This window comes from Neofelis nebulosa, chromosome X, assembly GCF_028018385.1.
Source record: "Neofelis nebulosa isolate mNeoNeb1 chromosome X, mNeoNeb1.pri, whole genome shotgun sequence".
Lineage (NCBI taxonomy): Eukaryota > Metazoa > Chordata > Mammalia > Carnivora > Felidae > Neofelis > Neofelis nebulosa.
This window is the reverse complement of record NC_080800.1, coordinates 26,674,754-26,688,652: the sequence shown is the minus strand read 5'-3', so window position 1 is coordinate 26,688,652 and position 13,899 is coordinate 26,674,754. Positions and strand designations below refer to the sequence as shown.

The window sequence follows — 13,899 nt, the reverse complement described above, 5'->3', positions numbered from 1 at the left end:
CTATTTGAGAAATTTAGGGGAGAGGCGGAGACTTTCAGCGAGAGCTGGCCGCATGTCCTTGGAGTTTAGACACCAGAGTCACCACAGACACTGCTGCCTGCCTTGCGCCAGAAGGGTTCTAAAGACAGGAAGCTTGCGGGTGCAGCAGTGACAGGGCGGCCTGGCTGTTACTTAGCGTGGCAAGGATATGCACGTTTCCTTTGGATCACGTGATGGTCCCAGAATGCAAAAAAGCTTGAGCCTCCTGCTTCTGCCCTGCCAAAGGCCCTGCTGAGGGGTGAGGGGATCCTGGCAGTAAGATGTCGTGGGTATCCCATAAAGGGAGTTTATATCAAAGAACTAGGCCGTGAGGAGGGTGCTGAAGAATCACACTCACCTCCTAAGAGAGCCAGCATTTGGGTGCCGGCCACACCGAAGACACGGACAACCAAGAGAGGACTTTTAGCAACATCAAAAAGTAGGAGACCAGGGATTGAGGAGAGAGAGGCCTGACAGAGGGAAGAACGCCATATGGGCCCTAGGATGTACTATCAAATCTTCCCAGTGGGAGCCTAAGAAGAACCAAAAGCAATCAAGAGATAGAGTCAATTTGGCCATCTGCTGTGTCCGGAGAGGACAAAAGCATCTTGTGACTGTAACCTGCCAAGCAGGAAATTGGCTGTCTCCCTTCCCTCCATCTTCATGCTTGGAGGAGAAGAAACTCCTAGTTAGAAAACTGGGGAAGGAGAAGTAGAAGCCCAAGGAACAGAAAGAGGATTATACTCGCTTCTTTGACTTTAAGCCCCTCCCTGGGGGCAGAACCCAACTGGGAGAGAGGACAAGACATAACTTTAGATCAAGTTCTGAGATTTGACTATTTTATGGGGCTGCTGGTTCCCCACTGTCCCCCCTCCCCCTTCCCGCCAGCAACCCACCAACCTTTTTTCTAGAGGCATGGCATTTGTAGCTTAGGTATAAGACTGCTTAAAATAAGAACACATTTCTCGGTCTCCCTTGCGGGGAAATACATTAATGTGAATAAGTTCGGGCTGACAGGCTGTGACCATAAATGATGTTACCAACTTCTGGGTTGTACCCTTCAAGGAAATGGGTAGATCTTCCCCTTCCTGATGACTGGAATGTGATGTGGTGCTGAGCCACTCTGGACCAAACATGCTAGGTCAGCACTATAGGGACGGTGGAGCAAGAAGACAAAAAAAAGAAGAAGAAGAAGAAGAAGAAGAAGAAGAAGAAGAAGAAGAAAAGAAACTTCCGCTCACTCTGCGGAACAGAGCTGCTGTTAGTACTCTGTTTCTGCCATGTAATAAGCAAAAGTCTCAGCGGCATACCACACTGCACATTTATTTCTCACTCATGGCTTTGTGAGCGGGCTCCCAGGGGCAGCTTTGTTTGGTACGAAACCCTGAACTCAAAGCAAGTTTTCTATCCGTGTTTGAACACCAGGGTGCCCACTACGTGGGGAGGGAGACAGGAGCGAACGGCTCCCTTTTGGGCCACATCCAGCTTCTAAAATGACTCTCAACACCAGAGTTGCTCTGCTGCTGGCTGTGGGTCAAGTGCAGCTCCACTCTAGTGTCTTTCTCAGACCCAGGTCAGAGGGAGATTGGGATTCTTAGGACACCGGCAGTTCCTTCCCATAGCAGCGGTTGGATCCAGTTTGCAGTTTTCCCCACAAGGGCAGACACAGCATCTTGAGCCCCCATCAGAGACACCAGCACCGGTAGGTGCGCTTCTCTCCTCAGTGGTCTGAATTTCAGCTCCACGCAGCCCCTTCTCTAAACATTTAAATTGTAATAATCCCAACGTCTCCCCTTGGTTGGTCCCCCTGGCTCTCAGCAGAGTGGCTGTTAGGCCACTGTGGCACAGTGGCCATCTCCGTCGTGTATTAAGCTCTCCTCTTGCATTTTCAGTTACCTAATTATCACTTTTTTATATTAAATTCTGTTAAAATAATCGGGTGGCTTGTTCCCTGACATTACCCTGATTCAATGGACTAAATCCCACGCCTATAAGACTGCCCTCAAAGAATTTTCTCTTTTGATGCATGTCATGATACCCTGCTCCCAGGACCTGTCACTCCTCTCGGTACCTATTTTTGTTACAGAATTCACTGTGCTGAACTGTCATCATTGTTTTTTTCTCATCCATCGCTATCCCAGGCCAATAGCTCCCTGAGGTCAGAGCACGTCTCCGTGTCTTCAGTCCCTGGCACGCAGGAAACTCTGAACATACGTTTGAATCAACGAATAAATGAATGAGAGAGAAAAAATAAAACAGGAACGGAAGCAGTTAAGTGTATGCCATTTGGAAGGTTCACGTAGCGCCAAAATGAAAGAGAAAGTTATTTGGTAATGTGAGAAACTGGAGGGCTGTGGCTTCCAGCAGCGAACGCTGCTCCGAGCACACAGCGAGCTCTCAAATAAAACAAGAAAAAGAAAAAAGAAAAAAAAAAAAAACCACCACAACGGGAATCGGACAACAGGATGAAAGGGCAGCTGAGACTTTCCAAAGAATACTTGGTGACTGGGAGAGAAGGGAGAAGGAAAGGGTTGGGACTCCTGGAGACGCCAAATTGGCCGTGCAGGCTCTGGAGGGAGGACCCGGTCTTAAGGGACACCTCCCACTTCCCAATCAGTCCTGCCCAACCCTTTCCCGGGTTTCATTTCTGGTTCCTCCGCCCACCCTTTCTCCGCCCCTTGCCTCTGGGAGGAAACAGGTAAAACACGGAGAACTGGGGCTTACTTCAGGAGCCGTTCTGAGCATGCGTCACTCCCCGTTCCGCGCAGCCGCAATAACTTCCGCTGTAACCGGTACCGCCCATTTTCGCTTTGGAGGAGCGTTTGCTCTGAGGGCAGCTGAGGCTGCCCTAATTGACCACCTTTCCTGTGGGCCCCCGCTCTCCAGTCGCTGTAGGAGAAGTCTCGCGAGATCGCCTTCGGCAGTCCCCGGCGGCGCCATCTTTGTGTCTGGCGAGCGACGGCACCCGACGAGAGTCCTGAAGCCGGCGGTTCGCTTGCCAAGCTCTCGCTGAGGCCGGATCCAGGAAATACGAGGCGGGCCTCGGTGGGAGGGACGCACGGAGGGAGGAGGGAGGGAAGGAAAGGGGGCGGCGGCGGCAGCGGCGGCGGCGGCGGCGGCTCTCACCAGACCGGGCCCCGCACGGCGCGCACCCGAGGGGGGTCGGGCGGGGAGGCGGCGCCAGCCCGGACCCCCCCGCGGGAGCAGGCGGCGGGCGAGAAGGCGAGGCAGCGGCAGCAGCAGACAGGGAGCAGCGGCTGCCGGGTGAGTGTCCCCAAGAAGGGCCCGGCACCTGTCCCAGTCGGGGCGTCGGGGGTGGCCCCTGGGTCGTCTCGGTGACCCAGCGCCCGGGCGCTAGGTGTGCGCTCGAATGCGGGCGTCCCGGGGGCTCGGCTCGGCCTGGGGTTGCGGCGGACACCGGGAATTGCGGGGCTGCTGGAGGTCTGCGCAGGGCCTGGCGCGCCCGCCCCAGACGCCCTGGGAGGCCGAGGAGAGAGGGAGTGGCCGGGGGCCTTGCTTGGCCTTCGCCCCCCAAGCAGAGGGGATGATGTCCTTCCTCGCCGCACCCTGGACATTGCGGAGAGTGAACGTCGGTGGACGGGCTTCAAGCCCCAGCAAGGCGTTTGCCGATGAGGACTAATCAGCATCAAGGTTGAGTCTCTTTGAGGCTCTCGAGAGATGTGGGGGAAGGTTAGTAGTAATAGTAATTGTTCTAAACGGGGGGTTGCAATTGGTGGCAGGTGTGGAGTAAGGCGAAAACCTGGTGTCCGTTTTTTGTTTTGTTTTGTTTTGTTTTGTTTTAAAAAACAAAGATCGCACAAACAGTCCTCTGAGGTCCGACAACAGATTAGTTATTCCCGGTTGGAGTTGTGTAGTTTAGTCCTGTGTGCCAGCTCATTAAAAAGGGCGTAAGAAACAGGATTTGGGGCGTTGGGATGAGGGATAAGGTGGGTTATCAAGTAGGCTGCATATAAAGTCAAAAGTTCATAGTGTTGATAAAAAGCATTTTTGTCTTTACGGAAATTTAATTTATTGAAATTGCTTAAGAATACTTGTCACCTTTGGTCCAGACGGGTTGTCAGTTCCATGTGTTCTTCAGTGACGTTTGTCAATCCGACAATAATTTTGGCATGCGATCTATTTAGTTCTGGTTTGTGAAAGAACAAGAATGAATGAGAACGAAGAACAATTTGACAAAGTTAGCTTCTTCTCCTCACTTTTTCATTTTAGAAGAATAAAGGGATTTTTTTCTTTGCCTTCTAAACGTTTTGCAATCGTACACCAGAACGTTTGTAAGAAGAAACAAACGTGTCAATCAAGAAAAGGCTTTTGAGATGAGAGGTTAGCTTTTAACAGTATTATTAAAGGCATCGTCACCCATGGTAAATTTTGTGATGATGTGAAGAATGCATGCAAATCCACGTACACATTTTCAAGCAGTGTCACATAGGAAGTTTTTCAACTTTAGTCCCCTGGCCCCATTTGCTTACCACTGGCTTAATCAAAGGAAAAGACTTCTGTGAAGATAAATATTAAATATATGAGTTTCATCTTTATATTGGACAGAACATAATAATCTATGTTCTGTCACTGTGAATTTTCTTTCACATGTTGATTTGACACAGCCTTCTCAGTTACGTATATTTTTCATTGGCATATTCTGTGCAGCGTGTGTTGGAGCTAAGGAAGCTGGTATTGTGTATATTCAGGCACTGGGTTTGGTGGGTTACCTATAGCTCTCCTGTGCAGGTAACGTTATGCCTGTTGTACACATAACCACACTAACCTCTCGTATTCTTCAGTAATTTTCCTCAGGAGGTTATATAGCTGGAAAATTGCAGACCTAGAGCCCACATTCATGTGTGTCTGATTTTAGAATGTGGGCTTTTTCTACCATACCCTGCTAAGTGTGTGTGCTAAGTGATAAAAATTTCATGAAATGGAAATTTTTGCTACAAAGAAACCTTTCAGTTCTGTCGGTAATCTTGAAAGATTTCAGTGCTCTTGGTTGAAGATAATCTCAAGGTTTTTGGGGTTTTTTTCCCCTTCTTTTCAGACGTGTTCATTTTCTAGCCAGAGGTAACATTTTAACAGAAGTCTGCTGATTAGTAAGGATTCCCAGTAGCCGGTAGTGACCTATGTGAAATTCAGATGTTTTCAGTAACTTTGCCTCTAGTTTCAGCATGCCAGGATACTTCAAAGATCAAATATTTCATTTATTCTGGTCCTGCATAGTTTTGCAAATTACATTACTAAAATAAAATACCAACTATTTCTAGGGGTTTGAATTTGCTTTATCATAGCTTGGAGGTATATACACACATGCACCCACCCACCTACCTTCTCCAACAAGTGGAGTATCTGATAACAGGCGCTGTTTTTCTTCTCTTTAATTTAGTCCAGAGGTTTTGTGGGTTTTTTTTGTTTGTTTTAAAAAAAATTTTTTTTTTAATGTTTATTTTTGAGACAGAGAGAGACAGAGCATGAACGGGGGAGGGTCAGAGAGGGAGGGAGACACAGAATCCGAAGCAGGCTCCAGGCTCTGAGCTGTCAGCACAGAGCCCGACGCCGGGCTCAAACTCACGGACCGTGAGATCATGACCTGAGCCGAAGTCGGACGCTCAACCGCCTGAGCCACCCAGGCGCCCCAGTCCAGAGGTTTTGGATCCACTTTGTCCTTCGCAGAAAATATGGCAGCTCTTCTGGGATCCAGTATGGTCTTCTGTGGGGTTAGGGGGTGAAAAATCTTCCCGGTTCCCAAGCAGTATCTGAGATGTCGGTGAAACAGCAGGAACATCCAGTGCATGGCCGATGGTCATTTTTGTCCTCTGATGGTCTCTGTTCTTGCATCTTTGATGTGCTGCTGAGTTTGCCTCCTGGCCATTATCTCTGCTCAGGAGAGATTTCAAGTGGAAGGGGAGCAGCTAAAATAACACGGGGGAAGGAGGATGCTAAGTGTCTGGCACTCATCCTCCAGCAGGTCATTTCCTTAGGTTTACCTCTTGAATTAATTATCCCTGGTTGGGAGTCGTGGGAATGTGGTTATGGAGTTGGGATTTACGGGGCCGTCCTTTAAGAAGTAACTTGTTTAGGGGGGACCTGCGGTTAAGTAGCCTTGTCTGATGGAAACGTGGGCATTAGAGGCTGGTGGGAGAGTCTGAAGTCCTGTGCTCCTCAGGATGCATCTGTGTGTATGGGTTTGGAGCTTTGCTTGAAATAATAACTTTCAGTCCTGCCAGGCAGTGTTTGGTCTGAATGAGCAAGTTTTTCATTATAGTTATACTCCCAAGAAAGAGTTAACTATCCTTCCTTATTTGTGAAGGTAATTACTCATGATATTTGGGCTATTGGGGTGAAAAAGTTGACAAATGATCAAGTAACTGAATGCTCACTCAGGAAACAAAAAAGCCTTTTCTGAAATGATTTATATTGCCACTGTACAAAAAAAAAAGCACCAGGAAATTATCTCATATGTATTTCGAAGTATATTTTCATATCGTCCACATAATAAACCTCAATCTATTACTATGGCCACAAATACTTGTTTATTTAAAAGTGAAATGGACCTGATGAAATACTGGAAACTGTCAAAATGAATTAATCCTAAATATTTGAGAACGGTGATTATAGTTTAATTCGTTGGCAATTCTATTGACTTATTTGGCCCTCCTCCACCATCCCACTTCCTGTGCCAAATTTCCCTAGGTTCCTTCCTCTCTTTTTACTACTAGTTGTTCCTGCTGGTACCTGGGAGCCCTTAGCCCCCTTGGTTCTAATTGTCCCTGAAGTCGTTGGCAGAGTGGATGCTGACAAGGAGGAAAACAAAACTCCTCTAGGTCCACTCCCCTTCTCCGAATCCCTGTGCTCTATGGGATCAAGAGGACCTGGACAAGACCCCTTACCGAACCTCCTCCATCCTTTATTGAAAAGGAGAGTGAGAGTAGCCAGAGTGAGAGGGGCAGTGTCAAGATCTTTGCCACCGTTTCTCTTTTTCTTTTCCTTCCCTCTCTTAAGCACGAAGAAGGAAAGTTTGTGAAAGCTCATCTGCTCCAGGAGTGGGCCCTGCTCTCTTGTCCTCTTCTGTCACCCACCCTGACCCTCACACTTTTCTCTTGCCCCTTTCTGCTGCCATCCCGCCCTTCATCCTGCTCTCCCAAGTAGGTCCTCCCTTCCGTATCCCAGGATCTCCTCCCGCCGCAGCTCTGCCTTTTTGTCCTAACTCGGAAGCCTCGTGCACTGCCAACTGCCATCTTCCCTGCCTTTTCTCCTGCTCTGCCTTGATCGTGGAAGCCTGGGCCTGTGGTCCTGGGGCGGGGGGTGAAGAATTGGTTGCTACCGGAGGGCTGAGTGGGGCAGGAGTAGTTGGTTTTATTCTAAAGCCGATTGCAAAATGAGTTTTCCCAGAGAAGCGTTGCCCGTGCAGGTTTGGTATTTTATTATACTTCGGTAACCTTATGGGTGTTTCAGTTTTTGTGGACTGGTTTGGAATCCTGCCACAAAGACCTTTGTTTGCTGGGAAGTCAAGTTCTGAGATTCAAGTAGATGATTTAGGAAATCCGTGTGTGCTCCAGAGGTTGTTGGGGGTTGCGTGCTTTTTGTTAATTACTCAGTGGGCTGGTATGGAGCACACCTTTTCGCTGTCCACAATTAGATGTGTTGTGCGGATCAGGTGGCTCTTCTGGGAGATAAACAGATAGCCTTTTTAGATGGTCAGTGAAGCAGTTTTGAATTCAGGCACATGTTTTGAAATATAGTGGTTCAGTCTATCCCAGGTTAATATTTGTTCTCAAAGCAAATGTTACAGTGTTGTGGAAAGAACAGAGTTTTGCTTTGTCATAAAAGCCGTATCTTGTTCCCACTATCTCTTGTTGCTGTTTTGAAACTTTTCAAGGGTATTTGAACTGTAGCAGTTATTTTAGACCCGTTTACTTAATGGTAAACCGGGACTGTGTTTGTTTTACCTGAACGTTTTAAAATAAAGTTTTATGGGGCGCCTGGGTGGCGCAGTCGGTTAAGCGTCCGACTTCAGCCAGGTCACGATCTCACGGTCTGTGAGTTCGAGCCCCGCGTCAGGCTCTGGGCTGATGGCTCAGAGCCTGGAGCCTGTTTCCGATTCTGTGTCTCCCTCTCTCTCTGTCCCTCCCCCGTTCATGCTCTGTCTCTCTCTGTCCCAAAAAATAAAATAAACGTTGAAAAAAAAAAAATTAAAAAAAAAAAATAAATAAATAAAGTTTTATTAGTCTGTTGTTGGAATTACATGCCGTTACCACTGTTTGCAGTGTTCGGACAAGTGAGGGATTTCGAAGTGTTAAAAGCAAAGCGGAATACATTTTAAATTTGTTCTGTATAAATGTGTTCAGTCTTGGCTTGGTTGAAAGATGTATTTCTACTGAAAGGCAAGATAGGTCTCTTTCTCTCTCTTTTTTTTTTTTTTTTTCAAAATGGAGTAAGCACCCTTTATTTCAGAGTTTGCCAAATTATTTAATTATACCCAGAGCGCAGTGGTTAAAAACATCTCTGGGGTAAAATGCTCGAATGTTCAAATCTTACTTTTGACACTAGCTCTGTGATCTTAGGCAAGTTGCTTAATCACTGACCTGTTTCCTCATTTTTGAAATTGGGGTAGTGTAATATTTACCTCACAGGGTTTTTGTGAGGATGAAATGAGCCAGACAGAGGATGTATCGTGCATATTTACAACATAACTAGCAATGGTAAAGACTCAAGAAGAGTCAGTTTTTCGTAGTACACAGTCATCATCATTGTCGCTACTGCTATTACTAACTTCTGAGATGAGACCCCTTCTGTGCTAGATGTGTGTGTCTGTGTGTGTGAGTGAGGGAGAGGGAGAGAGAGAGAAAGAAAACATTTGTGTATTTGGTAGTAATTTTTAAAAATTATTTATTTTATAAAGTTAAAAAAAATTTTTTTGATGTTCATTTATTTTTGAGAGAGAGAGACAGTGTGAGCAGGGGAGGGGCAGAGAGAGAGGGAGACAGAATCGGAAGCGGGCTCCGGGCTCGGAGCTGTCAGCACGGAGCCCGATGCGGGGCTCGAACTCACAGACCATGACATCATGACCTGAGCCAAGGCCGGACCCCCAACAGACTGAGCCACCCAGGCGCCCCTTATTTGTTTCTTTTAGTGGGAGAGAGAGCGCGTGAGTATGGGAGAAGGGCAGAGGCAGAGAGAGAGAGAATCTTAAGCAGGCTACATGCTCAGTGTGCAGCCTGACGCAGCGCTGGATCCCCTGTCCCTGGGGTCACATGAGACTTGAGCTGAAGTCAAGAGTCGGATGCTCAACCAACTGAGCCACCCAGGCGCCCCTGGGTAGTCCTTTTTAGCGCAAAGCTGATGGAGGGGGGCAGGGAGAGCAGCATATTAACTGCTGGATACATCCAAAATTGGCTGTAGTGTAGGAAATGCCTAAAATGTTGAGCTAATTTCTTTCAGTAACACCATTCCTATTATGTTAAGTATAAGAAACTGTGCCGCCTTGATATATGAGCAAAACTGGATTGTGTGAGTAACTGCAGTGTCTTTTATTAAAATTCATTTATTTATCTCGGCATCTATAAGGCCAAATTCTGTGTGGAGGGAGCCTCAGTTTCTAAATGGTCCAGAAATAATGTCATGTAAGGCCTTCAGATTCCCAGGCCAGTCTCACATATCTGAATTTGAAGACTGATAGTGGTATACAAACTAACTTCTTTGTAGAACAGTGTCTCAACAAGAGTCTGCATTGAGTGCAGGAGGTACTGTTAGATTATGAATACAATCTTTAAGATGGGATGGGGGAGTCACATTCCTTCAGGATCCTAGCAAGGACTCCCTAGTCGTGGGCAGAGAGCTTGCTTCTCTAGTGGATGCAGAGGACGGGGTGAGTAGTGGGACCTAGTCTCTAGAAGGCTGAACTTTTTTCCTGGTGTGGGTCTTCAAAAGGCTGTTTAGTATAGTGGTTGCCCTCAAACCTCTGTTCCTTCACTTACAGAACTTCTCTCCTCTGTAGATTGTACTTATTAGTACTGTACTGCCTACCTTATAGGTTCTTGGGAGGGTTCGGCGTGGTAATATATATAAAGCACTGAAAATACCAGCTAGCCCATAGGCCAGTGCACAAGTAATGTTACACGTATATTTATTATTAAGTGTTACTGTGTTACAGCCTCTAAAATACCCCTCTCTGCTTGGCTGTCCACTGCCTCAGTCTTCTATACTTAAATAGTATTGTTCCCCTTTTCCACTGAGAAATGGTTTCATAGCTTTTCATTTTCATACCTGCCTAATGTAAGCATCTTTTTTTTCTTTGAAGCTTTTCCAGGCTTTATTTAGTAATATTGGAAACATAGGTAACACTTTTTTAAAAAGTCTTTTTTCATAAATGTGCCCATCTCACCTGTTTAGGCCTTGTGAAGATACTGACTGGATATTTTGATTGTTTTAGAATTGATGTGAAATTTCTCAACTTTTAGTAGTTTTTGCTGTCAAAATTTTCTTTTTCAGTAAGCTTTTTATTTTGAAATAACTTTAGATTTATGGAAAAGTTGCAAAGACGGTACAGAGTTTCCATATACCTTTCACCCAGGTATACGGAACCATGGTATATTTGTCAAAACTAAAGACATTAACATTGGTACATTTCTATCAACTAAACTGCAATTTTATTTGATTTCATTAGCTTTTCCAGTAATGTCCTTCTTCTGTGCCAGGATCCAATCCAGGATACCATGTTGCATTAGTTGTTAAGTCATTAGAAAATTTTTTTTTTTTTAATGTTTATTTTTGAGAGAGAGAACCCACGAACTGCGAGATCACGACCTGAGCTGAAGCCGGAAGCTCAACCGACTGAGCCACCCAGGCTCCCCAATTGTTAAGTGATTTTTTTTTCCTTTTTCTTTCCTTTTTTTTTTTTTTTTTTTTTAACATTTATTTATTTTTCGAGAGACATAGAGAGACAGAGCACAAGTTAGGGAGGGGAGGAGAGAGAAGGAGACACAGAATCCGAAGCAGGCTCCAGGCCCCGAGCTGTCAGCACAGAGCCCAAAGTGGGGCTGAGACTCACAAACCGCCAGATCATGACCTGAGCCGAAGTCGGCCGCTTAACCAACGGAGCCACCCAGGCACCCCTGTTAAGTCACTTTTAATGTTTGTATTTATATCATTAAGACCTCCCATTTCTTTAGTGAACAAGTGTCTGTGGCCCTAAAACCATGTTGTGTATTAAGTTTTCTGCAGATCTTCAGAAGGCCAGGCGTTTCCCTGGGGATTGCAAGTGTAGGGATACATCTTGGTGCTGAACTTTATAGTTTGAAATAAAAAGAGAGAGTCCTATGATAGTGGAAAGAATGCTATGGAGATAGAGTGGAGACCAAAGCATGTATAGAATTTAAAAATATGTTTTTACAGGACTAAATGGGTTGTTGTATGCGTACACTTTTGATGGAGTTAGTTTCACAATGACAAGCCATTCTTTTCCAGCTGCTAAAGTTGGGGTGCCTCGGTGGTTCATTCGGTTCAGCGTCCAACTCTTGAATTTGGCTCATCATCCCAAGGTGGTAGGATCGAACCCCATGTCAGGATCCTGGTTGAAATTCTCTCTCTCTCTTTCTCTTTTTCTTTCTCTATTTCTCTGCCCCTCCCTGCTCATGTTCTCTCTCTCTCTCTGTAAAATAAAAAAAATTTAAAAATGTTAAAGTTACATAGAAAGCATACTTTCTTCATATTGGATATAGAAGTTAACTGGAATGAATTGTAGAAGTTAATTTTTTAAAACTGATTTAATAAGAAAATATTAAGTTAGTACAAAAATGTATTGTCACAGATTTAGCACTTTTTTTTTTTTTCCACTGTGTACTGATTTCAGGTTATGATCATTATTGGTTCTTTTGGTCTTTTTCAGGGACACTTTATGCTATAGGTGCCATTGTCATTGTAAGTGACGACGCATGCCACACAGAGTTATTTAGTGTAAACAGAAAGTTATCGGTTGGTTGCACATCGTGAACTTTACTTTTAGAAAGTCTTATCTTTTCTGCTCCAGAAATAGCTTTTGGCTATAAGTCTTGGATGGCACAGAAATTAATTTTGAGTTGGTAACACTTGGCTGAAAATGTTTAAATTGAATATAGCCTTATTGAGGAGCACTGCCAGTAAACAAATTCTCTTGCTGGGTGGCAATCCTCTAGAACTTAAAGAAATTGGGAGAGTGATGAACTTAATTAAATAACTTTGTTTTTACTTAGGGAGAGCTGCTTATGACCTTGGACAAATCGCCTGACTCAAAGGAGTTTGTTTTCTTCATTTATAAAATTAGGAGATTTGACTATAGGTGTGAGTCTGTTAGTTGATTTCTAACATTTGAAAGACCTTCTTACTTAATAATAATATCAAGTGGCTTGTCTTAGATCTGTATGAACCAATACTACTCACTAAGTCTAGATATAAATCAATTTATCTTTTTGGATTTGAGTAGTATCAAACCAATTTTACTGTAAGTTTGAGAGTTCCTAGCTGGTTTGGCACCTCTGTGAATACTTTTTGCTAGTTAGCATGTTGTCTGATACCTGCTTTTTATTTTTTTTTTTTATTTTTTTTTTTTTTCAACGTTTTTTATTTATTTTTGGGACAGAGAGAGACAGAGCATGAACGGGGGAGGGGCAGAGAGAGAGGGAGACACAGAATCGGAAACAGGCTCCAGGCTCCGAGCCATCAGCCCAGAGCCCGACGCGGGGCTCGAACTCACGGACCGCGAGATCGTGACCTGGCTGAAGTCGGACGCTTAACCGACTGCGCCACCCAGGCGCCTGATACCTGCTTTTTAAGTTCTTGTTAGTTATTTGATTTCTTTGCCCTGAAGCAGTGAACTTCAGACTTTTTTACTCCCCCATCCTTTAACAGATTTTGAAAAATAAGTACTCCTTCATACTTAAAAAAGAACTTATTAAAAGTTCACTAAATGTGCAGAAAGCATATGTCAGTGGTAAACAGCTCAGTGAATTTTTACCGAGCACACTTTTGTCCCAGATCAAGAAAGTGAACATTATCAGTCATGTAGAAGCTCCTATGTGTGCCTGTCTGATCACTTACTACCCTACACCCCCAGTCATTTCCCTGACTTTTTTTTTTTAAATAACCGGAAGTTTGTACCTTTTACTTTCCTTCACCATTTTCCTGACATTTAACATCATATAGTTTTGCCTACTTTTGTGCTTCATATAAATGGAATCCTCGTATACTCTTGGGCAACATTATGAATGTGGGACTCATTTATATATTGTGTGTAGTTGTATACTGTTTCTTCTCAGAGAGTGTGGTAAGATTGGTTTTATTTCTTCTTTAAAGTTATGATAGAAAGGAGTCCTGAAGCCATTTAGACCTAGAGTTTGCTTTGTCAGAAAGGTTTTAAGTACAGATTGAATTTTTAAAGTAGTAGTAGTATACTTCAGGGTTTTTTTGTTTTTTTGTTTTTTTTAATTGAGGTATAAACATAACCTATAACATACCAGTTATTTATTTATTTATTTATTAAAAAAATTAATGTTTACTTTTGAGAGAGAGAGAGAGAGAGAGAGAGAGAGACATTGCATGAGCGGGGGAGGTGCAGAGAGAGGGAGACCCAGAATCCGAAGCAGGCTCCAGGCTCTGAGCTGTCAGCTGAGAGCCCGGTGTGGGGCTTGAACTCACGAACCCTGAGAACATGACCTGTGCCAAAGTCAGACGCTTAACCGACTGAGCCATCCAGGCGCCCCGTATAACTTACCAGTTTAGTTCCAGGCCCACAACACAATGATTCCATATTTGTATATATTGCAAAATGTTCACCACAATAAGTTTAGCTAACATCTGTCACCGTACATAGTTATTACTCTAATTTTTTTCTTT

General features: G+C 44.5%; 1 protein-coding gene across 1 annotated transcript in view; it reads left to right on the top strand.

Moving 5' to 3' along the window:
* The first annotated feature begins 3,156 nt into the window (after positions 1 to 3,156).
* TAB3 (TGF-beta activated kinase 1 (MAP3K7) binding protein 3) overlaps positions 3,157 to 13,899 on the top strand; it is a 91,955-nt gene continuing 81,212 nt past the window's right edge. The window contains exon 1 of the mRNA XM_058714179.1: positions 3,157 to 3,282. The gene's annotated coding sequence lies outside the window, so the exon portion shown is untranslated. The remainder of the gene's footprint in view (positions 3,283 to 13,899) is intronic.